Source organism: Manis pentadactyla, chromosome X (assembly GCF_030020395.1).
Source record: "Manis pentadactyla isolate mManPen7 chromosome X, mManPen7.hap1, whole genome shotgun sequence".
NCBI lineage: Eukaryota > Metazoa > Chordata > Mammalia > Pholidota > Manidae > Manis > Manis pentadactyla.
In genome coordinates, this window is record NC_080038.1 from 5,101,798 (window position 1) to 5,126,900 (window position 25,103).

Here is a 25,103-nt window from a genome sequence, read left to right on the forward strand (position 1 = left end):
CTACTAGATCTACTCGCTGATTGAGGACCATTACTCCTCCTTTCAGCTTGCCATCAAGCGTGGACTGATGGTCAAGGGCAGAGGATACTGATTCCGCAAGGTTATTGAGTTCTGTAGCTGATTTGATAGAGGTGTCTAAAGCTATGCCAGCTGCAGTGGCTGCAACTGCGGATATGGAGATTAGAAGCACTATAGCGGCTGTAGCACCGAAATCACGTTTCTCCCGAAACAGGGTCATGGTGGTAGGTGCGTCTACTGGGACGGGGACCCAACGAGGAATGCGGGCTATCAAGGCATTGGTGAAATTAAGCGCATCCCAGCATTGTGATAAGAAACAGGTATCATTGGTGCAGAGGTCAAAACTACTATTGGACAAAATAAACAGAAATGGGGGGTGGACGCATACTGGAGTAGGTGGAAAAGTTGCAGAATTTTGTACTTCATTTACTGTTGTACAGATGAAGGCGTCGGGGTCATTCTTTACAGAAATTTTGGACTGATTGAACTGGCAGGACACATTACTTATACCACCGATTATTCCCCCAAGAAGGGCGGTGAACGGGGAAAGGTCAGTACATGAACCATTAACTCCACATAGCATCCATTTGTGAAAAGGATTCATATCCATCTCTTGCAGGTAGTCTCCCTGTTTCATGTTGTGATTATTAGGCTTGCCAGGCCCTAAAGGCCCTGGGGCATGCATATCCGGGGAGATGGTATATGTCTGTTCTGCATTTGCCCAGGTTGCTTTATGGGACTGGCAATCTGTCCAGGGCCATAACTCTCCCTCATAGTCACCTAAACAGTGAGGGGCATACTTAGGTTGTAGGGGACTGGTGGTAGAAGCACTAGTATTAAGAGGGTTTATAAATGTGCCATTGATCCAGATGACTTGACGGATTGCTCCTAGGATTGTGTAGTTTCTATTTGAGCTATTTATCGCCCACTGGTTGACCTCGCTGAACCACCCATACTTGCGCACTTTCAGGGAAATACAGTTAGTTAGATTTTGAGTGGTGAAGCATAGTGATCCATTGGTTACAAAGGACCGGTTTTCTCCCAATGGAGCCGTTATAGTATCTTTTGCTAGGTATGGCAGGTTTATGCTAGAGTTGGTAGTGAAAAAACGTGGAAAAACTGCTGCATTGAAGCGGACTGGCATAGGCTTAGGAAAGGCAGACAATATTCCCCATCTCAATACTCCCTGAATCGGGGTTCCCAGTGACAGGAGCAGGATCAGCAGGTACAAAGAGGTCATCTCCTTTGTCCAAGACTTTCTTTGTCAGGCGCTCCGGGATCCAGAAGGGGTTTTCTTCACCCTGGGGGAAAACACATACAGCTCCCCTGGATCTTATTATGATTGGATCCGGGCCTTTCCACTGGTTAGATAATACATCCTTCCATTTCACTAGTTCTTGTGGGTCTTTTGGCCATTGATTGTGGCGGTCTGCTGCTGTATGACCTCTATCATCCAAATTTAAAAAATTGAGAGTGAAGAGTGCTATGGCTATAGCCGATTTTGGTGTTGGGGGTATGCCTTCAATTCCCCCTTTCTGTTTAATTAGATAGGATTTGAGAGTGCGGTTCGCGCGCTCCACAATCCCTTGACCCTGTGGGTTGTAAGGAAGACTAGTGATATGTTTAATTCCCATGTGATGACAAAATTGAGCAAATTTGGCAGAAGTATAGGCGGGACCATTGTCTGTTTTGAGGATTTGGGGTAACCCCCATGCGCTCCAAGCCTCAAGACAGTGGTGAATGACATGGGAAACTTTCTCTCCAGACAATGGGGAGGCAAAGATGATTCCCGAACACGTATCTATAGACACATGTACGTATTTCAGCTTCCCAAAGGAAGAAATATGTGTCACATCCATTTGCCAAACTTGTAAAGGCTTAATACATCTAGGATTGATCCCAACATGAGGTGTGGGAAGAAAACTGCAGCAGTGTTGGCAGCTAAGAACAATGTTCCTAGCTTCAGCTCTGGCTATGCCAAAGCGCTTGCGCAATGTTTCAGCAGTGACATGGAATTGTGAATGGAATTTTGAAGCTGTGGCGACAGGGTCTAGCAGAGGGAAAGCTATACTCCTAGTTGCAAGGTCTGCTAAGTGGTTGCCTTGGGTCATAGGCCCGGGAAGGCCTGAATGTGCTCTAATGTGGGTCATATATAAAGGAGAGCGTCTAAGGAGTAATTGTGATTGTATTTGTTTGAACAGGGTAGCTACCGAACTTGATGCTTTGATCAGTCCAGCTACTTCTAGGGAATTAACTGCATTAACAACATAACTAGAGTCTGACACAATATTTAAAGGTCCATGAAAGGTTTGTAGTACTTCCAAAACTATATGGCATTCTACTATCTGTGGAGTATTGGGTGTATAGTTTTTTGTCACAACTTCGCCATTATGGACATAGGCACCTGTACCTGTCTTGGATCCATCTGTGTAGACTGTTTCTCCATGTGGCAACGGGGTTTGGCTAGTGATCCGAGGGAACACTAGGGGATGAGTTTTGGCAAAATTGAGGAGGGGATGTTTTGGGAAATGATTATCAAAGGTTCCTGAGAAGCTATAAGCAAGTACGGCCCAATCATCATTCATAGCACATAATGTTTGTATCTGCTCCATATTGTAAGGGGTTATGATTGTTGCTGGAGCTTTCCCAAAATGTGTTAATGAGGTTTTTACTCCCCTCAGAGCGAGATTGGCTATGGCAGCTGGGTAGTATTCTATCGTTCTAGCCTGAGAGGCTTGGGGATGGATCCAGATCAGTGGCCCTCGTTGCCACAAGACTGCAGTTGGCAGTCCCGGAGTAGGAAGGATGCACAACTCAAAGGGTTCATTTAATTGTAACCTATTCAATTGTGCTGTCATTAAGGCCTGTTCTACCTTGTGGATGGCCTGCACTGCCTCAGGTGTAAGGGAGCGCGGAGATGTTAGTTGTGAGTCCCCTTCTAGGATTTTAAATAGCGGTTTCAATTCAGTGGTAGGTATCTTTAAAAATGGCCGCAACCAATTAATGTCCCCTAGGAGTTTCTGAAAATCATTCAAAGTTCGCAGCTGATCATGTCTTATCTCAAGCTTTTGGGGGTAAATAACATCTGTGGAAATAGTGGTTCCTAGGAATTTGCTAATACTAGATTTTTGGACCTTCTCACTGGCTATATTCAGTCCCCAAGTCTCTAGGGATTTAGTGAGCTTTACATAGGCCTCTTCTACTTCTGCTGATTGTGGGGAGCAGAGAAGGATATCATCCATATAGTGAATGATTTTCAATTTGGGGTAGTTTTCGCGAATTGGTGCTAGCGCTTGCTGAACATACAGTTGACATATGGTGGGGCTATTTGCCATCCCTTGAGGGAGGACTTTCCACTGAAATCTGGCGTCTGGTTGCTCATGATTAATAGCTGGCAGGGTGAAAGCAAACCTTTCTCTATCTTTGGTGTTTAGGTGTATGGAGAAGAAACAATCTTTGATGTCTATTATGATTACTTTCCATTCTTTGGGTAGAGCAGAGAGAAGTGGCAGTCCTCGCTGGACAGGTCCAAATAGCCTCATTTGAGCATTTACTGCTCTCAAGTCATGAAGCAATCTCCATGATCCTGACTTTTTTCTGATTATAAATATGGGCGTATTCCATGGAGATACAGAGGGCTCTAAATGGCCTAGTTGGAGCTGTTTTCATACTAATTGGTGAGCTGCTTCTAATTTCTCAGAGGATAGGGGCCACTGAGGAACCCATATGGCCTCCTCTGTAAGCCAAGGTATGGGCATGGCGTCCTCAGTGGCCCCTAGGAAAAACCCAAACCGCGACGGTCACTTTTTACTTTGGGTAGGATAGGCTCTGTGCGTCCCTGTTGGTGTTTCCCTAGTCCTTTACCAGGGATATATCCCATATCCATCATCATGCCTAGGGCAGGGGTGGAGTATTCATTAATGAGTTTAAGGCCTAGGCCCTGCATAACATCTCTCCCCCACAAATTGACTGGCAGTGGGAGCACATAAGGGGTAACTGTACCTTTTTGCCCTTCAGGCGCCTGCCATCTCAACGGTTTGGCACTAATGGTAGGACTAGACTCATATCCTAAACCTTGTAAAGAGTGTGAGGACTGTGTTACAGGCCATTTGGAGGGCCACCAGGTTGCAGAGATAATACTTTTATCTGCTCCAGTGTCTAGGATTCCTTCAAAACTTTTTCCCTCTATTTTAAGGGTCAATTTTGGTCTGTCTGCTAAATCTAATACTATAAAGGCTGAGTTATAATTAGAGGAACCAAAGCCCTTTTCTCCTCTCTCCGTGGTGGTAGCTGGATAATTGGCATGGAGACTAGGCAACACTAAGAGTTGGGCTATGCGGTCTCCTGGGGATATAGGGTAGATTCCTCTGGGAGCTGAACACATGATTTTTACCTGTCCCTCATAGTCCTGATCAATAACTCCGGGATGGACTACAAGGCCTTTCAAGGTAGCAGAAGAGCGCCCCAAGAGCAACCCAACTGTATCTGGTGGTAAGGGGCCTTTAAAGTCTGAGGGGAATGGGTTGAACTCCCATCTGTGGAGTTAACCCTATTCTGGTGGTGGCACGGATGTCCAATCCCGCGGAACCTGGAGTGGCTCTCCTCGGGGGACTTGGTTGCTCCCAAATGATACTTGTGTGCTGGTTGCCCCATATATTTGCGGGCCCTGGCGGCGGGGGCCCCTCTGGGAGTTTTTTGGTGACTCTAAGGGTTTCCCTTCTATGTCTTTAACAGATCGGCACTCCTTAGCCCAATGCCTGCCTTTCTTACATCTCGGGCATACTCCAGGGGTTTTTTGGGCCGTCTGCTCGAAGGCTGGGCCTCTACAGTCTCTCTTCATGTGACCCAGTTGCCCACATTGAAAACACTTAACATTCCTACTAAGGTTTTTAGCTTGTCTATGACTCTGCAATATAGCGGCGGCTAGGCCTGCATTGGTGAGGGGCCCTCCTACTTCCCTGCAAGCTTTCAACCAAGCAGTCAATCCTTTCTGCTTCCAGGGGGTAATGGCCTGTCTGCATTCTCTGGTGCATTGTTCAAACACTAGTTGTTGGATAAGGGGCATGGCCTGCTCTTGATCTCCGAACACTCGGCCTGCAGCTTCCATCATGCGAGCAACAAAGTCTGAAAATGGCTCGCTTGGCCCTTGAATAATCTTTGTCAAATTGCCTGAAACCTCCCCTTTGTTAGTGAGAGCCTTCCACGCTTTGGCTGCGCACGCATTTATCTGCGCATACACTTGTACGGGGAAGGCGGTCTGGTTAGCAACCCACTGTCCTTGACCTGTTAACATGTCAAAATTCCACACGGGCTGCCCCTCAGCAGCATTGGTGCGTGCTTGTGTCAGGCTAAGGTCATGCCACAATGCCTTCCATTCTATATACTGCCCCATGCTAGAAAGACAGGCTTTTGCTACATACTGCCAGTCTGAGGGCGTCATAGCTGTTTCTGTCAGCCTCTCAATTTGTGCTAGGGTGTAATTAGCACTGACTCCATAGGTCCGAACGGCCTCTGCTAGGTCTTTGACCTCTTTATGGGTCAGGGGCTGATGGGCACGTGCTCCATTGTCTTCGATTACGGGGAACATCTGTCTAATTGCCCTTAAATCCTCTGGAGCACAGAAGGAATGTGCGCCGTTCGCATAGGGCGGCGGGGCTAAGGGCGATGAGGAGCGTCTCACTTTCATTTTCCCTTTAGTTTGCGTCTCCGTTTTGCTGGCATCTGTACCTTTGCACTTAGCAGTTCTAGAGACTCTGGTCTCTTCCTCCTCTTCCGAGGACATTAATTCATCTTCTGATTCCCTATTGGAAAGTTGGAGTTCCCTCAACTCTTTCCAGGGGTATTTGCTATTTTCTCCGAGGCGGTCGTCACCTGCCTCTCGGGGCTCTTTCGCTTTTGCCCTGGACGGGCTCTCTCCCTCACTCTGGGGCTTTTTAACTTTCGTTTTAGCGGCCCTTTTTCGGCCGCGAGCTAGCTCTGTCTCCCGTTCCGTTTCTGACATACTTTCTTGGATGTCTGACAAGGCTCTCTGACCTGCTTTTATCACCTTTTCACATTTTTCATCCTGCAGGCAAGCTCTAATTAGTTTCCATAGTGGTCTAGTGCCTCCTCTCAAGTGTCCCTCTTCTTCTTCTCTATCAAGATCTTTCCCTAACTTGTCCCAGCTCAGGATGGAGAGGGACCCTGAACAGATAAACCAGGGGGCAACACGGTCTACTTCTTTTACAAATGATCCTAAAACTTTGGTGGAGACCTTCAAATTTCACTCTTTGAGAACTGCCTGTAATGCTGAGACTAACGATGGTGCGTTTCCCATGGTGCCTCTTTATTTACAGAGAACCATCAGCCACCACCCTTAAAAGCGCGTCTCTCGGAACATTCCTCTCCGGGCTTTCTTCTGTCCTGCAGTTCTGAATCCTCTCCAGATGTCTGAAGGGTCCTCCCTGTGCCGGTGATGTTCTGGTTCCCGGGTTTCGGCACCACTTGTCGCGCGCCCCGTCCTCACCGGCAAGAACAGCACGCAACAACAGCAGGATTCTTCGGCAGAAAGCTTTAATCTTCAGCTCTTTTGTGATACGATCATCAGGGGAAGAACCCCAAGGGAAAGACTGGGCTAGCTATATAGTTCTCATGCTCCAAGCTGATTGCGCGCTGCCTGTGATGCTTCATTAGCATAGCTGCTACGATACGCCAATTGGTTAGCAGGTGAAGGTCTAATTAGCATGTGGTATGCGGCCAGGAAGTGCGGGGCTTTCCAGTGGCGGGATTATCCAGAAGTAGTCTTTGTTTTACCTACAACTTTCTCTTAAGCTGGGCGCCATTTTTGGGTGCGGCGGGTATGGCTACCAACAGTTATTTATTTTACAAAGGGGATATGCTTGTATTGTTCAGTGAAATTGAAGACAGTACAGTCAACCTTTCCAGCTGAGGGGGATGTAGGATGTGTTTGGCAAATGATGGAAGCTCCAGCCTGAACACCAGGACCATATGGTGTTCAGAAATTTTCAGTGAATAAATAATGTGCTTGACAGTCACGCTTAAAATTGTACTTAACACTCTTTTGCAAAACGTGGAGACAGTGCTTTGGGAAATGAGGAAGAGATTAATTAGGGTTCTTTTCTACCTCAGGATGCACTGTGTCATCGATAAACAAAAAACTGATTAGTATCACCTGATAACTGCATTATCTTTATGCAGTTTGGGACTGTCTGTGGGGACAGATTGAAGTTGCTGGTGATGGCGCAGGGCAGTTTGCTGCATGAGAAAGGTCATGTTCTCCTGATACTGTAATATAGCATCTTTAATTGTTGTTATTATTTTTCTCTTACCAAAGATGAGTTCCATGCCAGTTAATAAAATGTAATCTATCAGTGTAATTCAAATAGTAATAAATGCTTAGAAACATACACTGTGTGACTGATAGGTTATTAAAACTTTCCCTGGGTTTGTTCTTTTCAGACAATGATGCCTCTGGCTGGGTCGTAGATGACTGGCCCAATTGGGTCATGCGCTTACTTTACTACGTACCCACCTGTCGTGGGACGACTCATATCTCGGTCATTCTGTATGGGATTTATTTGGCATATCATCGTGTGGGTCGGGAAAGCGATTTTCATTTGTTGTGTGGCATGTGGTTGGGTCTAGGGGTGTTGACTCTGAGGCAGTGTGCAAATTAACACTTGCATCCGTACAGAAAGCTTTGATCTACTTCACGAGTTTAGAAGTACTGGTTTTCCAAGATCAACAGGCATGAAATACTTGTTATTAGTGTCACAGTGCATTAAAGAAGAAATCAAGTTTATATAAATATCTTGTTTGGTATCTCTGTTTCTCTTTATGTGAATAAAGAGAACTTTTTTTCTCATTAGTTGTACTTTACACTGAACTTGTAAAAACCCACAGTATAGTAAAATGTCATTTTGTAGGAATAAGTGGCTATTAGATGACTCATCTGGAGAGTAGACAAAATGTGTTTCCCCATTGATTCTTAAATAACAAATGAACATTTTCCCCTGAATATTTATTTCCTTATTCCTACAGTGTTAGTGTGATTATTTTTCTTTAAAGTAGGAAGAAAATGTGACTTTCTTTTGGTTTTGATCCTGCTCTTTATTTCGGTGCACATCTGTTACATGCCTGCTGTCCTCTGGGCACTGAGCTCTGATGGAAGTGCTTTCCAGTGAGTCAGTGGTACCAGCAGGTTATTTGCCTGTGTGTAGTGGCTGCACAGGACTTTTGCATTTGGTTTTGTCCTGTTTTCGGTCTTGGGCATTGTTGATAGAGCATCTGGATAACAAGTTGTTAATTTTGTGGTGTTTGTTGAATGAGTAAATGAATGCATGGATACAGAGCCTGCCCTGATCTGCCTTTCTAGTTCCCATGCCCTGAGCACCCACTATCCAGAGCTGTGTTTCTTACCAAACCATCAGAAAGAAACCCATTGTCCCTGCAGTGCATCCAGTAGTCAGGGTGGCATTCAAAGAAGCTGCCATCAGGAATTTACCATTTGGTCTTATTTTATTTTATGCTGTGAATGATGTTAATGTAATACAAATTTCTGTTTCATAGGGTGGCTTCCTATTTCTCTCCCCTCAAGAGAAAGGAGGGACCTTGGTGCCCTGTTTGTACACTGGGAGTACTGAAATCCATTCTTAGCTACAAGGGGATGTTTCTAGGTCTGTGAAATCAATCTGGAAGTTCCTGGAGTTTTTAGGAGGAAGGGGGCCATAGGAATTGAACCATAGAACCACATAAGAAACATGGTAATGGTGGGGATGTTAGAAATTATATTCAAATTTTTCTTCAGAACCCATCTTTAATATAATCTTCGGGTTGGTGCTAAAGGTATTTCTTTTCCTTTGTTTTCTTTTTTTCTCGTTTTTGTCGTACTCTTTAGATTTGTGCTAATATGGTAACCACTGGCCACATGTGACACCTTAAACATAATTAATGTTAACAGGTCAGTTCCTCAGTTGTATTAGCCACATTTCAAGTGCTCAGTTGCCGCATGCAGCCTATGGATACCTTCCCTCATAGTGACGATACAGTTCAGCAGGTTTTACCAGGTAGGTGAGAGATGGTTATTCAGATGTTTACCAGTAGGTATTCTGGGGAAGTGAGGGGAAAAAAAATCTCAGGTCTGAAGACGAGGGAAATTTCACACCAAGTGACTAGAACAGTGAATAAAAATGACGCACATCAAAAATGTACTATATGAAGGCCCATTGGCATCATCATTTTAGAATATTAGGGATAAAGGGCAGTGTCTAAGCTCTTTAGAGCATTAGTAAAAAACAGTCCTAGAAAAGATCTGGAATCAAAATGGCATCAGCTTTTTTAACAGAATCACTGGAAGTTGGAAAACAGACTGAGCAAAGAATTCTTTGAAGATAATTTTTACTCCTAATTTTGAAGTGATTCCCCACTAGTTGTTAATTAAGAATATTATTAAGATATTTGTATCTATTCAGGATATCAGTAAAATTTAGCTTTACACATCACTTCTCACGAAGGTACTAGAGATGTGTCCCACCAAAATGAGAGAGTAAACCAAGAAAATGGGAGAGTTGGGATCCTGGAAATAGAAGGATGCAGAAGGCATTCTCAAGATGTTGGTGGGGTTTCAGGGCATCAGCTCTACAGCACATCGAGTGCTGACATGAGCAGACTGAAGCAAAGACAAAAAATTTCAGAAGGAAGGTCGGCTTTGCATGTGAAAAGGCATAGAACTGACAGATTATCTGTGCTTTGGTCATATGAAGAATTAAATTGAAAGATTGTAGGGAATGCTGGAAGAATTACTGAAGAATATAAAGAAAACTATGGAGATAAAAACAGAGGCAACTAGCAACTCCAGGAAAACACAAAAGTTGTGTAAGAAAGGAGTCATAAAAATGGTATGTGCACATATGTTGACATGTGTAAATGACCAAAAATTGTTTTGCTGTTGGGAAATCATGGGAGAGTGAGCACAGGGTTGGCAGTGGTGATTTAAAAAATGAAAAATCCTCATCTTTGTATGTGAAAATCAACAAAGTGATATCTAAAGTTGATAGGGAATGTTATAAGCAGCTTATTTAGAAACCTGGAAGTCAATGCCAGGGAACACTCCCAATAGTAAAAAACATTCAAAGTTTTAAAAGTGATTGCTTTGGGAAGTAGAAAGGAGTGTAGATGGTGCTAAAAATCTTGTAATTAAATAAGGAGTCTTTTGCCTTACCTGTATTGTACTTTTTAAAACTGTGTGCATGTATTACTTTGAAAAGAATAAAAATGGTTAGTGTTAGGGTCCAGGACCCCGGGGTTTCCCCAGAGAGCAAACCACACGGACACAGAGATGTAAATCCAAGCAAAGTCTTTATTCAGCCAGCTAGCTGGGGCCGACAGCACCTCCCCTGACACGCAGGCCGAGTCTGAGCTGCCGACCCCCAGGAAACTTTAGGTAGGGATCATATAGGGTTTTCACAGCCGTTGCACCGAAGCCCGCGCATTTCTGCAACCAATAATTTTAAAACACATTCTATATTTTAACCAATGGAGTTGAGACGAGAACGCCCCGGTTACCTAACCGCTCCCCGTAATCTCTAGCTCACACAGGCATGTCTTCGTGACTTATCACGGGTTATGTCCCGAGGCTACTGCCCACCTCTGCTTATCTAACTTAGGGCAGGCGTGTTAGCTTCGGGTAGTTTCTACGAAAACTGGGTGGCTCTTGCTCTAGGGTTTAGCTAGGTTTTATTAGTTCTCTTTCCTGACTTTTGCTGCTCTTTGCACTTCTTTACATTTCCTCCCTTTTCTTGATCAGACTGAGGAATCTTCCACAGCGGCACCTAGGGCCTGATACTTTTGACGAAGGACCAGAAGTTGGACGGTGTTAATCCTCTCCCGTACAAACCTAAGCAGCCTGTTTATTATGCACGGACCGATTGTAAGCAACAACAGCAGGATGACTAATGGCCCCGCAACGGCCGAGAGGAGGGTAGCGAACCAAGGCTTGTATGTGAACCAAGACTCAAACCAGCTTTCGTTACTTTCATATTCTTTACGCCTCTTCTCTAGATCCGTTTTTAGTTTGGCTAAGGAATCTCTGACTGCACCTGTCTTATCTACATAGAAACAGCACTCTTCCTTTAGGGCTGCACACAGTCCACCTTCCTTTAAGAACAAGAGGTCCAGGCCCCTTTGGTTTTGTAGGACCACCTCTGACAAGGAGGTGAGGGATTGCTCCAGGTCTGATATTGACTGTTGGAGTTGTTCTAGGTCCCTGTCGACTGCCAGCCTCAGGGCTGTGAGCCCTTTTTCCGGAGTTACAAGGGCTGCGACCCCAGTGCCTGCCCCTGCTATCCCTAGGGAGAAGAGGGTCCCAATGGTCAGGGCGGTAACAACCTCCCTCTTGCTCCGGTGGGAGCTCGGCCTTTCTTCCCAATAAGAAAGGAGAGATTCATGAGAATGATACATTAGGCGAGGTAGAATGGCCACCAGCACACAAAACTCACTGTTAGCATTGAACACAGAGGTGGATAGAGCCGGAGTGAGGCCTGTCTTTGAGCAGAGCCACCAGCCTGAGGAGGGTATAATCCACTTTTCCTGCTCCCACGTGGTGTTAGCGTAGGAAGAGCATAACTGGCCCTGGGCCGTCGAGACTGTGCCTACACACGTACCAGCGACTGAAACCTGAGCGATCGTAAGTCCCCACGGTTTCCCGTCCCAGTAAGTGGGATGGGAGTTGCTGATAGTGTAGGAGCCATTTATCCCAATTGCCTCATAGAAGGGGGGTGAACCTGGGTAGCATAGCCAACAGGGATCAGTGATGGAGGGAGTGGTGTGGTTAAGAGTCTCTGCTACTGCCTGCACCACTTCCCACATGGGATTATCTGACCCGGAGGGACCCAGACCCGGTCCTCTTGTGGGCTCTGGAATCAGGGCTACAGCACCTACTGGAACCAGGGCTACGGCTACCAGCAGGGCTACGGGCCAGGCTATGGCGGCTCCGACGACTCGCCCCATGGCTATTACGGCTACGGCCCCGGCTACTACTACAGGTGGGTCCGGGGCATGCATTCCGGCAGTTGGCCGGCGGATGTGGCCGTCGGTGCCCACCAGGGCGCCCCTCGGGGAGCTGAGCCGGGCGTGAGGCGCAGGCGTACGTCCGGTCGACATTTTCTCGTCCCTTTGGCCCAGGTCCTTGTTCTGATTTGAAGGTTTCTGGGGATGTATAACTGGTTGCTGGAGATGTACAACCAGGTTGGGCCCTATGAAGACGCTGCTGGGAGTTGACATGGCTAATTTGATGGTGAGGGTTGAGCCTTCATGCCCCCCATATTTATAGTACGCTAACCCCCATGTTAGTCCGTTTATCCAGTGCAATACCTCAGTCTTTTTGCCCGTCTCGGTGAATTGAACTCTTACCCAATCCTGGTCCCTTCTGTCACAAGCTTTGTCCTTGTAAAGGGCCATAGGCACGTGACGAGGGATGCCCTGGTTGACATAAGAAAATTTGACAGCATCCTTTTTTGTAACTGGCCATCTCCAATCCCCATCGTTCGAGGTTACAGAGTCCCATTTGGCACACCAGAAGTCTCTCTCCCACCCACATGACTTTCCTTTACCTGTTTCTGGGCAAGCATAAAATCCATAGGAGCGAGCCAAGTTTGGAGGGACGGTTCGGTAACCATGGTTGATCTGTCAAAGGCAGAAAAACAGGTCAGGCCACCAGGTTCCGAGTGGCACAGTGTGTTCTGTGGTGCTGATGACCTCCCCAGTTCCGCCGTTAACCAGCATCCAGGTCAGGTCCCATGGCTGATGGGGGTTGGTGCCTTCGAGCCAGGGAATGATGCCTGCCCCCAGCTCCACAGATGTGGTTCCCTTGAAGGTCCACATTAAGGTGCTCATCAGCAGGATCTCCTTCATCTTTGGCTTAGGTGTAGTTTTAGGGGATTTACAGGATGCTGCTGCACCTTCCACTCTGAGGTACTCTGAGGTAGAGCCTTCCGAACGTGGGTGTAGTGCACCCATGGAGCGATACCATCAACCTTGAGAGCAGTGGGGGTGGTAAACAATACAACATAAGGTCCCTTCCACCTGGGCTCGAGAGTCCTTACTTGGTGTCTCTTGACCCATACCATATCCCCTGGGACTATGCCATGTTTCGGGCTCGAAATTTTCCCGCCCTCGTAATATGCTCTGATCAGGGGCCAGATTTTCTGCTGCACTTTAGCAAGAGCTTGCAACACATTCAGATAGTCAGGGGCCGGGTCCTCTGCACCGGGAAGCTGCACTCGCCAAGTTATGGGTGGAGGGGCCCCATACATTATCTCAAATGGAGTTAAACCATGTACATAGGGGGAGTTCCGGGCACGGAAGATGGCTAAGGGAAGGAGGGTCACCCAGTCCCCGCCAGTCTCTAATACCAATTTAGAAAGGGTCTCCTTCAAGGTCCGATTCATTCTCTCTACCTGCCCAGAGCTTTGTGGGTTGTAAGCACAATGTAACTTCCAATCTACCCCCAAAGCCAGGGCTAGTCCCTGCAGGATTTTGCTAACGAAAGCCGGGCCGTTATCGGAACCTATGGCTTCAGGGACCCCATATCTGGGGATGATCTCTTCAATTATTTTTTTTGCTACCACCTGGCTGGTTTCATGCTTGGTTGGAAAAGCCTCCACCCACCCCAAGAAGGTATCCACCATAACCAACAAATACGTATATCCATACTTCCCTGGTTTTACTTCGGTGAAGTCTATTTCCCAATTCCTCCCTGGAGCCCTCCCCCTTTCCCGAGTACCTGCCGGGTGCAGCTCTCTTGGGGCTGGTCTTAGCATTGCACAGCTACTGCATTCTTTCGTGATCTGACGAGCTGCCTCATTCTGGTGGGGAAACACCAACTGCGCAGACTGGAAAAGGCTGAGCAGCTTTTTCCAGCCTAGATGGGTGGACTTATGAGGATTAGCAAGCATATACTGTCCTAATGCTTCTGGCAGAATCAATCTACCTTCTTGGTCCCTACCCCAATTTCCTTCCCCAAACACTTTCCCCGAGACTTGTTTCCTAATCCACTCGAGGTCCTGAGGGGAATACTCAGGTTTGGGTGGCAGGGCCAGCAGTTCAGGTATGGGTATCTCGAGGGCTGCAAGTACAAGGGAGTCCAAGAGGGCCGCCCTCCTAGCTTCCGCATCAGCATGGTTGTTGCCGATGGCCTCAGGTGTCTTCTTTGGTTGGTGGCCCGGTACATGTATAACTGCTACCGCCTTTGGTTTTTCGATAGCGGCTTGAAGTCTTTGGACTTCTTGTAGATTCCTCAGTTCCTTTCCTTCCGCGGAACGGAATTCTCTTTCTCAGTAGATGGCACCGTGGACATGGACAGTGCCAAAGGCATACCTGCTATCTGTGTAGATGTTGGCCCGCTTGCCTTCTGCTCTTTCCAGGGCCTCAGCGAGAGCAGTAAGTTCCGCCTTCTGTGCTGAGGTGCCAGGGGGCAGAGCTGCACTCCAGACAACTTCCCCTTCGTGGGTCACTACCGCTGCCCCTGCTCTCCTGACCCCTTCCTGCACAAAGCTGCTCCCATCTGTGTACCAATTTAGCTCACAGTTCGGTAACGGTGTGTCTTTCAGGTCTGCTTGCACCTGTATAATTTCGGAAAGGATGTCTCTACAGTCATGGATGGGGGTCGACAGATCTGGGTCCGGCAGAAGGGTGGCAGGATTTAGGGTCACTGGGTCAGAGAAGGCAATTCATGGAGAATCTAGTAGGAGCCCTTGGTAGTGGGTGAGTCTTGCATTCGTCATCCATTTTCCTGGAGGGTGCCTGAGGATCCCCTCTACAGTATGTGGGGCTGTTACCCTCAGGTTCTGGCCAAAAGTCAGCTTGTCTGCCTCTTTTACTAGTAGAGCGATGGCTGCTAGGATACGCAGACAAGGTGGCCACCCAGAGGCCACTGGGTCTAGCCGCTTGGACAAATAGGCCACAGGTCTTTTCCACGGGCCCAGCTGCTGAGCCAGGACTCCTTTAGCCACTCCCTTTTTTTCATCTACAAACAGGATGAAGGGTTTTTCTGGGTCTGGCAGAGATAGGGTGGGGGCCCGGAGGAGGGCTTCTTTTAGTCTGTCAAAAGCCTCTTGTTGTTCCTGATTCCATTGCCAGCCCGGCCCTTCTTTGGTCGCCTCATATAGCGGTCGGGCTATTTCTGTGTACCCTGGAATCCAGAGCCTACAGAACCCGGCTGAGCCAAGAAATTCCCTCACTCCCCGGGGTGAGGAAGGGATGGGGATAGTCAGGATAGTTTGTTTCATGGCCTGCGTGAGCCACCTGGCTCCATTAGATATTTTGTACCCCAGGTAGACCACTGACCTCTGACAGATGTGGGCTTTCTTGGCGCTGGCTCGATATCCCAGTTCACCTAGTTCAGCCAGCAAGTTCCCCGTGGCTTCTTCGCACTCCTCACGGGTTTCTGTGGCCAGCAACAGGTCATCCACATACTGCAGCAGTGTCACGCGGGGGTGGCTCCTGCAAAAGGGCTCCAGGTCTTGGCTTAGGGCTTCATTGAATAAGGTGGGAGAGTTCTTGAAGCCCTGTGGCAGTCTAGTCCAGGTAAGCTGCCCATTTCTTCCTCCCCCTGGCTCCTGCCACTCAAAGGCAAACAAAGGCTGACTAACTTCAGAGAGTGAGATACTGAAGAAGGCATCTTTCAGGTCCAGAGTAGTATACCACACATGTGAGGGTGGCAGGTGGCTGAGTAGGGTGTAAGGGTTGGGCACTGTAGGGTGGATGTCTTCAATTCTCTCATTGACCTTTCGCAAGTCCTGCACCGGTGTGTAATCTCCACTGCCAGGCTTCCTTACTGGAAGCAGGGGCGTATTTCATGCAGATCGGCAGGGTTTAAGGATTCCTGTTTCTAACAGTTTGTGGATATGGAGTGCTATCCCTTTCCTAGCCTCTTCCGGTATTGGATACTGCCGGACCCGGATGGGTAGGGCCGCGGCTTTGAGTTGAACAACAACCGGGTGCAGATGTTTGGCGAGACCGATTCCTCTGGTTTCGGCCCATGCAGAAGGGAACCTCTGCAACCAAAAGTCAATTTCTCCCTGTTCTCCCTGGCCCCCCTCTTCTTGATCCGCCTGAAACAGACGATGTTCATCGGCCAGGGATAGAGTCAACACATGTACCAGTTGTAGGGGCTGCCCTTCTTTGTCCATGATCTTTATCCCCTCGGGTTCAAAATGGATGCGCGCCCCGACCTTGGTTAGTAAGTCTCTGCCCAGCAACGGTGCGGGGCTTTCGGGTACAACCAGAAATGAGTGAGCATCCTGATGCCTTCCTAGGTCCACTTTCCTGTTAGTAGTCCAGGCACATCTCTTGGACCCTGTCACTCCCTGGACTATACTTGTGCGTCCTGGGTTCAGGGGACCGTGGGCTTGGTTGAGAACTGAATATTGTGCCCCAGTATCTACCATGAACCCAATGGGAGCCCCCTCCACGCACAGAGTTACCCAGGACTCAGGGAGGGGTTCCGAGCCCCGTCCCCGTCAATTCTCCTCTCCTAGGTGTAGGGTCTTAACGGGGTTCCCTCCGCCTTGTTCCCTCCTTTTGGGGCACTCCCTCTTCCAATGCCCATATCCCTTACACAGGGCGCACTGATCTCGTCCTAGTCGGGATTGGCGGGGCCCCGTTCTTCGAGGTGATCTAGGGCTCTCCTTCACCCCGGCCAGGAATATCCTGGCCATCTCCTCCCTCTGATTCTTATTCTCCCTCCTCTGAAATTCTCTGTCTTCTTTCCTGTTTTTCTCCTGCATTACCCATTTCTCTTTCCTCAGCCTTTCCTCTCTGTCTTCTGGAGTTTCCCTAGCATTGAAGACCTTCTCCGCTTGCTGAAACATTTCTCTAATAGATATTTCCCCCAGGTCATCCCGCTTGTGGAGTTTCCTCCGGATATCGGGGGCTGCCTGGTTGATGAATGAAAGGACTACAGCTGATCTATGTTCCTCTGCTTCTGGGTTTATGGGGGTATATTGCCTGTAAGCATCAAACAGCCTTTCCAGATACGCGGCCGGGCTTTCCATTTCCCCCTGAACAATAGTTTTTACCTTAGCCAGGTTAGTGGGCCGCCTGGCGGCCACCTGGAGACCAATCATCAGAGTCTGGCGGTAGACCCGGAGACGCTCCCTACCTTCTGCAGTCCCAAAGCCCCAATTCAGGCGCGCAAGTGGGAACGCCTCATCGATGATGGGCTCGAGGGTAGTGGGTCTTCCATTTTCTCCGAGGACATTTTTCCTGGCCTCATTAAGGATACGCTCTCGCTCTTCCGTTGTGAAGAGGGTGTGGAGCAATTGCTGGCAGTCGTCCCATGTGGGACAATGGGTAAACATAATGGACTCCACCAGACCTATAAGACACTTGGGGTCCTCCAAGAAGGGAGGGTTCTGAGTCCTCCAATTATAGAGGTCACTAGATGAAAAGGGCCAATACTGATATTGCTGAGCTCCACCTGGACCGCCTGCACTGATGGCACGCACAGGCAGGACTGGCACTGCTCCTTCTGAGGTGGAGGAGGGAGCCTCCCCTTCTTGTTCCCTGGCCCCCCGAGGCCTTAACTGCATTCCTCCTGCTATCCCTGGCCTCCTGCCCTCTCTTGCTGGAGAGCCTGGAAAAGCTGCGGCCATTCCTCCCTCTCTCCCTGGCCTCCTGTCTTCTCTTGCTGAGGAATCTGGAGAAGCTGCGGCCTCCTGGTCCCTGCTGGGCTCCCCAACCTCGTTTTCTACCCCCCCGGCGGCTTCACCCCATTCCTCCCTCGGAGCTGCATACGGGGGTGGTCGCTCAATTGACCTCAAAAGAGGGGGGTAGAGGGGAGAACTGTCAGGGAGAACAGGCGGCGCACTCGGGCACACAGGGTTTCTGGCCCTGCAATCAGAGGGTTTTAATTCTTCCTGGGCAACTAGGACAGAGGTCTTTAGTGGGTCGGTGTGGGGTTTCCCCACCACAAGGGGCCTCAGCCAGGAAGGAGGATTCTCAGCCAGGTTTTCCCAGACAAGGATATAGGGAAATTGGTCAGGGTGGCCCTCAGGGTCTGGCCGGGAGATAATGGCCTTGACTTTGCCGATAAGGCCCAGGGAAAGAGACCCCTGGGTCGGCCAGCCTACTCCAAAGGAAGGCCCCTCGGCCGAGCAAAAGGTGTCGAGCTTGCCTTTCTTGATGCCAAGGCTCATATTTAAGGCCCGTTCCTTGACCTTCGGGAAATGGGAAAGGATCAGACCTTTAGGAGTAACCTGAGTTTGGCCCATAGTGAAAAATACGAGGAAGACAAAGGCGAAGGATAGAGATGCCACTTAAAACAAGATGACTGGTGTATGTGCTTGTGAACAGGTGCCTATCGTTGCACAGTTTTTTTCTTCTGCGGGGGACGCGAATTTATCTGGGATTCGCGGCTGTGACCCCCTTATCCTGTCAGGGGAGTCTTCTAGCGGCGGGCGCCCTAATGGCTCTTAGTTGCCTGACCCGTGCCCGCAGGGAATGATTTAGTGGCAGAAAGGAGGAACGGAAAGAACAGGAGAACCTCAGAATAGGGGAAACTTAAAATGAAAAGCACAGAAAGAAATATAAACCAAAACCAAAACACAATAAAACAATCAACGATAACACTAAACACACACACCACATCTGATCGCACTCGCTCGGACCGGTCCTTCTCTCACTCTGGTGCGCACCACACTCACCACTTTCAGGATCCTCAAAAACTTTCGTGACTCTCCCGAAAGGCATCCACTCGGACTGCCACAGGGTGACGAGCTCGATCTTTTCCTCCTCGGGCGCCAGGTTCCTGCCGATCGGACTTGCCTTCCCAAGGCCGAGTCACTCGGACCCCAGGGCCAGGATTGGTTACCTGGGCTTCAACCAGGGTCGCTAACCTGGGGGCCGGGACTACCAACCCGGACTTCCTCACTCGGGATCACTAACCCGAGACCAGACACGGAATGGCGACTCCCGCTTTACAGTGGATTTATGCAGACACGAGGGGGCGACCCTCGAATTACACTGCCCCGTCCGGACAATTAGACCTTGCCTCCAGCCGTCCTTTATTCTCAGGGAAGCCGCTCGGATCCCGGACGAGCCCCCAAAGTGTTAGGGTCCAGGACCCCGGGGTTTCCCCAGAGAGCAAACCACACGGACACAGAGATGTAAATCCAAGCAAAGTCTTTATTCAGCCAGCTAGCTGGGGCCGACAGCACCTCCCCTGACACGCAGGCCGAGTCCGAGCTGCCGACCCCCAGGAAACTTTAGGTAGGGATCATATAGGGTTTTCACAGCCGTTGCACCGAAGCCCGCGCATTTCTACAACCAATAATTTTAAAACACATTCTATATTTTAACCAATGGAGTTGAGACGAGAACGCCCCGGTTACCTAACCGCTCCCCGTAATCTCTAGCTCACACAAGCATGTCTTCGTGACTTATCACGGGTTATGTCCCGAGGCTACTGCCCACCTCTGGTTATCTAACTTAGGGCAGGCGTGTTAGCTTCGGGTAGTTTCTACGAAAACTGGGTGGCTCTTGCTCTAGGGTTTAGCTAGGTTTTATTAGTTCTTTTTCCTGACTTTTGATGCTCTTTGCACTTCTTTACAGTTAGGAATTAAAAATGTATAGGAGGGTATACCTCCTGTACACATATATACTATATATATATTCCTGTGTGTGTGTGTGTATTTATATATGCACACATACATACTATATATATACTATATAATACATATACTATAAAATATATTCTATATATAATATAGAGTATATCTATTACATAGTATACATATATATAGAATTCTCCAGACTTTTAATTCAGTTTTTCACATGACCAAAACTGTATATATGAAACACATTTCATATAGTACATATGTATATATTAAATATACTATATATTTACATATATATAGTACATATACATTATTGTGTGTGTATGTATATATACACATATACATGTGTACATAATAGAACTTCCAGTAGAGTAACCTTGGCCGTGTGGATGTTTGGGCCTGACAGCCCTTTGGGAGTATCTGTAGGATGTTGAGCCAGCATCTGTGGTCTTACTAGATGCCAGGAGCATCCTTCCCCGAGTCTTGGTATGTAAGCATTGTCCCTCCACGCTGCCCAGTGTCTCCTGGGGGGCAAAAACCATTTGAGAACCACTGATGTATAAAGGATTTAAAACCGTTACTGAATGAATCATCTCACTATATAAAAGTGCCGCTCGGTATCCGTGAGGCAGGAAGCGCCGGCCTCACCACGCAGAACCTGGGCCCCGCGGCAGGTGGAGCGTCTCGGAATTCCGGGCACACTCTTTTCCCTGCTGTTTCCTCAGGCCAGCCCCTGGCGTAGCCCCTGGCACTTGGCGGGCTCATTCAGGGCTCTCTCTAAAGGAAGAAAGACTTGAAACCGCAGCTTCTCTGTCATGCTCACTGGCTTCTGAAAACATTCTAGGTTTTTTGGTTGTTTTGATGATTGGTACAGCTTGAATTTCTTTCAAGTGGAAATGTTAATCATTACAGCCACCTTGGAAAAATACTGCACCCTTTGGTGACCTATCTGTGCTCAGCTGGCTGCAGGACAGACAGGTGCATACCTTCTCTCCCCCTCCCTCTGGCGTCCTCTGGCAGGTTTTCTTGGTTCGGTTCCTTCCGAGTGTTTCTCTCAGAATTTACAAAGGAAGGCAGCAGGAAAATGGCTCCTCCAAATTTTTTATGTGGATGAAACCTCATAAATATTTTAATATTCTCATTTCACAGCTGAGGAATCTCTGGTCCAGAGAGAATTTCTTATAATTAATTAGGAGCAAAGTAAGGCCTCTTCTTTTTTTTTTTTTTAAAACTTTTTCCTCTTTTAATATGGTGTACGTGCACAGTAATGGTTGGGATGAGGACGGAGAGGAGCAGAGATGCAGGTCAGGCCTCGGCGAGCTGTCAGTGCACTCGCGGTCCCGGGAGGGCCTGGAGGGAGCAGGAGTCCGCGAGGTAGACAAGAGGAAAAGGATGGAAGCATCCGGGGTGCCGGTGGGCTTTTCATGAGATTCCGACTGTACCACTCGGGGCCGGGAGCTGGCGCGGTGCAGGAGCAAGGGCTGAGGAAAGGCTCTGACTGCCCCGTGCCCCCTGCCCCGCCCCCGTGGTTCAGCATATCAAGCTGGCCCCTGGCTCCTGCTTGTGGGGAAGTCTGGCTGTGCAGTATTATGGAGCCCTTGCTGGGAGTGGGCCATCTTGGGTCACTTTGCCCCAGGGCCCCTTCTTGCCTTGGCTGGGTGGGGCAGCCCCCATTCGATGCCTCCAGCAGCCCTCAAGCTGCAGCGCCTCTCTCTCCTGCCTCGCCTGACTTCTCAGGCCAACGGGAGCACCACCTCCTCCAGGAAGGCCCTCTAGATTTGTTCTGCATGGTCTGCACACAAGTAGAAATTGATTCCTTGATATCCCTTTTACAGCAGCAGTGATTTGCTGGCCGCTCCCTGACTTTGGGGAGATGTCTGTCACTAGAACTCGGGGACAGCACACTATCGCGGATTTCCTCTCACCTCACTGCACGCTCCCCGTCTCATCAGCCAAGTGCTTCTATCAGGGCTCCCTCCATCCTTGGCTTACAGTCTTCCATCCCGTGGTCCTCAAGAGGTGATGGTGCCCTGCAGGGAACACTTGGCAATGTCTGGAGTCAGTTTTGGTTGTCACAGCCGAGGGATGGTGGGGGGCCGGATTGCCACCTGCATCTAGTGGGTGGAGCCAGGGGCCGCTGCTCAGCATCCTGCAGTATGCAGGGGGGCCCGGCGCAGGAAACCATGCAAGTGGAGACGATTATTAAAATTTGTGCTCTTTCCTATATGCGTGTGAGGTACTTACTTCCACAGAAGGTGGATTTATAGCAAACACAATGGTTTGGGGCTCTTGTCTGTCACAGGCTCCGTTTGTCATCTTTGTTCCTGTAGGAATCTGACAGGCAGCACGTCCCCACTTGTGGACCAGCTAACGTGTTCCATTAAACCTCATTTGGGCCCCATCCTAAGCAGAAGGCCTGGAATGGAGGCCCCAAGGGAGGCATTTTCCTTCAGCCTGAGCCCTCTGTGACTGTTGTCAGAGAAGAGACTGTCCAGGGTCACTTAGAATGGGACCTCTGAGGTCTGGAGCCCCGTCTGTCTTGGCTGCTGCATTTGTCCCAATATACAAGGAGACCCGATCCCTCCTGAATTGGGAGCATCCTTTTCAGACTGTTCTGTATGACAGATCTTCTATTTCTCAGATGACTGTTCTTTGAATCTGTTACTTCTAGAGTGTTGTGGAGTGGACAGAGTTTTGTGAGATGGGTCTTGTGTTTGGGGGTAAGGCATTACAGGTGGCATAAGTAGGGACCCACAAGCCCAGGCGTGGCCGGCTGTCCCTAGTGCCCACGCCCCTGCTGAGGGCGTTCCTGTCAGAGGGAGACTCCAGCGGCTTTGGGGGTGGCTGGAATTTCCATCCGTGCTGAAGAAGTATGTTCTAGGTGGGGAGCTCTGTGGGCAAAGGTGGGGATACAGGAATAGGGAAACTTTATTTTTTTAGGGAAAAGTTGATAAAGCAGCCTGGGGGAATGGAGGGAGGGGAGTGGTGGGAGACCAGAAAGGGCATAGGGAAGGGACAGGGACTTTGAGTTGATTCTGTGGAGCTGCCGGCTTTGTCTGCCTGGACAGCCCTGAGGGACACACCCCATTCGTAATGGAGGGACAACCAAAGGCAACTCTACAACCAGCCCCCACAGGTGAAGAAAGAACAGTAAATCACAGCAAAGACTCAAATACCACTGTGCCAGACACTGCCATTGTTTGCTGACAACTTTACTGAGGCGTAAATTGACAGTTCACTCATTGGAAGTGTACAGTTTCGTGGTTTTTGTACATTCACAGAGTTCTGCACCCGTCAGCATGATCCATTTAAAACATTGCATCAGTTCCAGGGGAGGCTCGTCCCTACGCTAGCAGCCACTCGCCACTCCTGCCTGCTCTCCCCAGCCTCTGCAGACCATGAGTCTGTTCTCTGTGTCCGTGGATTTGCCCATTCTGGGTGTCTCACATAAATGGAATCCCCCAGTTGATGTCCTTGGCGACCAGGTTCTCTTACTCACGGTGATGTTTCCCAGGCCTCTCGGTGCCGGAGCCTGTATCGGCATTTCGTTCCTTTTTATTGCCAAATAGTATTCCATTGTATGAATAGACCACATTTTGTTTGTCTGTCCCTCAGTCAGACACTGATACTTTTTAAGGCTTCTATTTTGAAATAATGTTAGACTCACAACAAATTGCAGTAATAGTATAGTGAGTTCCAGAGTAGGCCCCCCATCTCGTACGTGGGGGCAATAATGGACTATCAAAGCTGGGAGATTAACGCTGGTGCTGTTGACACAAACCTTACCTGAATCTCACCAGTTTTCATGTGCACCTGTGCCTGTGTGCGGCTTTATGTGACGTTTTCACATGCACAGATTTGGTGCAGAACTGTTCCATCCCCCCAGGAAAGCTCCCCGTGCTGCTCCTTTACGGTCACCCTCTCTAGCTCTCGGCAGCCACTGGCTTCTCTATCTTTAATTGTGTCATTTCAAGAACGTCACATAAATGGGATCGTACAGCAGGTGGCCTTTTTTTTTTTTGAATAACAAAAAATATTTTACTAAAACATAAGATTTACAGAAGTTTCCAGACAAGCCATACAAAATGGTCACAAGCTTTTTCTTGAAGGGAGGATTCTACACTTGACAGCAAAGTCACAATGTTATTAGTGAGGGCTGTGATGTTTAACGTTCCCATTTTGGTTCAAACAATCAAGCTTGTCCATCTACAGCGTCTAAATAAAGTTAGACTTGGCTAGAGAGCATATTCTAAAGAACTGGTTAGCTGCTTTTAACCAATGCAATTAGATCACCATAAAGGGGGGCACAGGAGCCCATTACAATTAGAACTACCCACCCCCCACAAAAAATAAAGAAAAACACCCACAACCCTCCAGCTAACCCTGACAACTACCTTCATTCACAGTGCTTTATACTTAAACCATGATGCAGGAAATGAATAAAAGCGGAGAGGGGCCACTGCTTTTAAACTTTTCACAACAATCCAGATGATACTTCTAGCGTCTGCTCATGCTTTACAATAGTGAATCAGGACAAGACATAGATTTGCTAATGTGCATTTAATCACCAAAGGACTGAAGATGTCTGGGCTTTTATTCTGTAATGTTTCTAAGATTGTGTCCATTAAATGCAAACAAAAAAGGAAGAGTCTTGGCAGAACAGGAGAAGTGATGCACACTTGACGATCAGATCGATTTAAATATTATTCATGGCATATAGCCTAGCCATGCTCTAGCTGTTTCTATGGCTTGGGCTTCGTTGGTCTTCCACTGCTCCGCTACATCATTTGCTAATGGATCATCTGGATTTGGAGCACTTAACAAAGTCTGGATCGATAGGAGAACTGTGCGGATCTGCAGTGCTGGGGAGACCATTTATCTTTCAAAATATCTAAACATATTCTTCCCAACTTGTCTACATTAGGATGATAAATTTTGGTCATGAAACGTACTTTAGGGGCTGCCATCGGGTATTCTTCTGGAAGGAATAGTTCAAGTTTAAAAGTCCTTCCCTCAAAGGGGGAATCCTGAGGACCAGCAATGACCACATGGAAATAACGGGCATTGCTCTCATCTAGTTCTGCTTTAATGCCAGAAACTGGTTCTGCCAGCAAACGCTGGGTTTCCTTGATAATCCTGCGGGGGCAGCCCAGCTATCTTGTCAGATCCCTAGTTTGGCCTCTGGTCTCGGCAAGTGGCCTTTTGACACACTGCCTTTATTCACTCAGCCCAAAGCCCTTGAGATGCATCCAGCCTGCTGTGTGTACCGACAGCTTGTGCCTTGTCGATGTCATGGTAGTAGGTCACAGCGGGGGTCTGCCCACAGGGTAACCCTTCCCTGGCTGAAGGGCCAGTGGGAGCTTTCCAGTCTTGGGTGCACTTGCTGTGCACCTCGGGCTGTTACAGGTAGACCTGCTGTGAACATGTAGGCAGATTTTGAACCACACACTATGTCAAGCCCACATTTATTTC

At 48.4% G+C, this 25,103-nt stretch overlaps 1 protein-coding gene and 1 pseudogene across 1 annotated transcript in view; one reads left to right on the forward strand and one right to left on the reverse strand.

Annotated features, from left to right (window-relative positions):
- TBL1X (transducin beta like 1 X-linked) overlaps positions 1-25,103 on the forward strand; it is a 215,009-nt gene that overhangs the window by 64,578 nt on the left and 125,328 nt on the right.
- LOC118935980 (ubiquitin-conjugating enzyme E2 N-like) lies at positions 23,641-24,925 on the reverse strand (annotated as a pseudogene).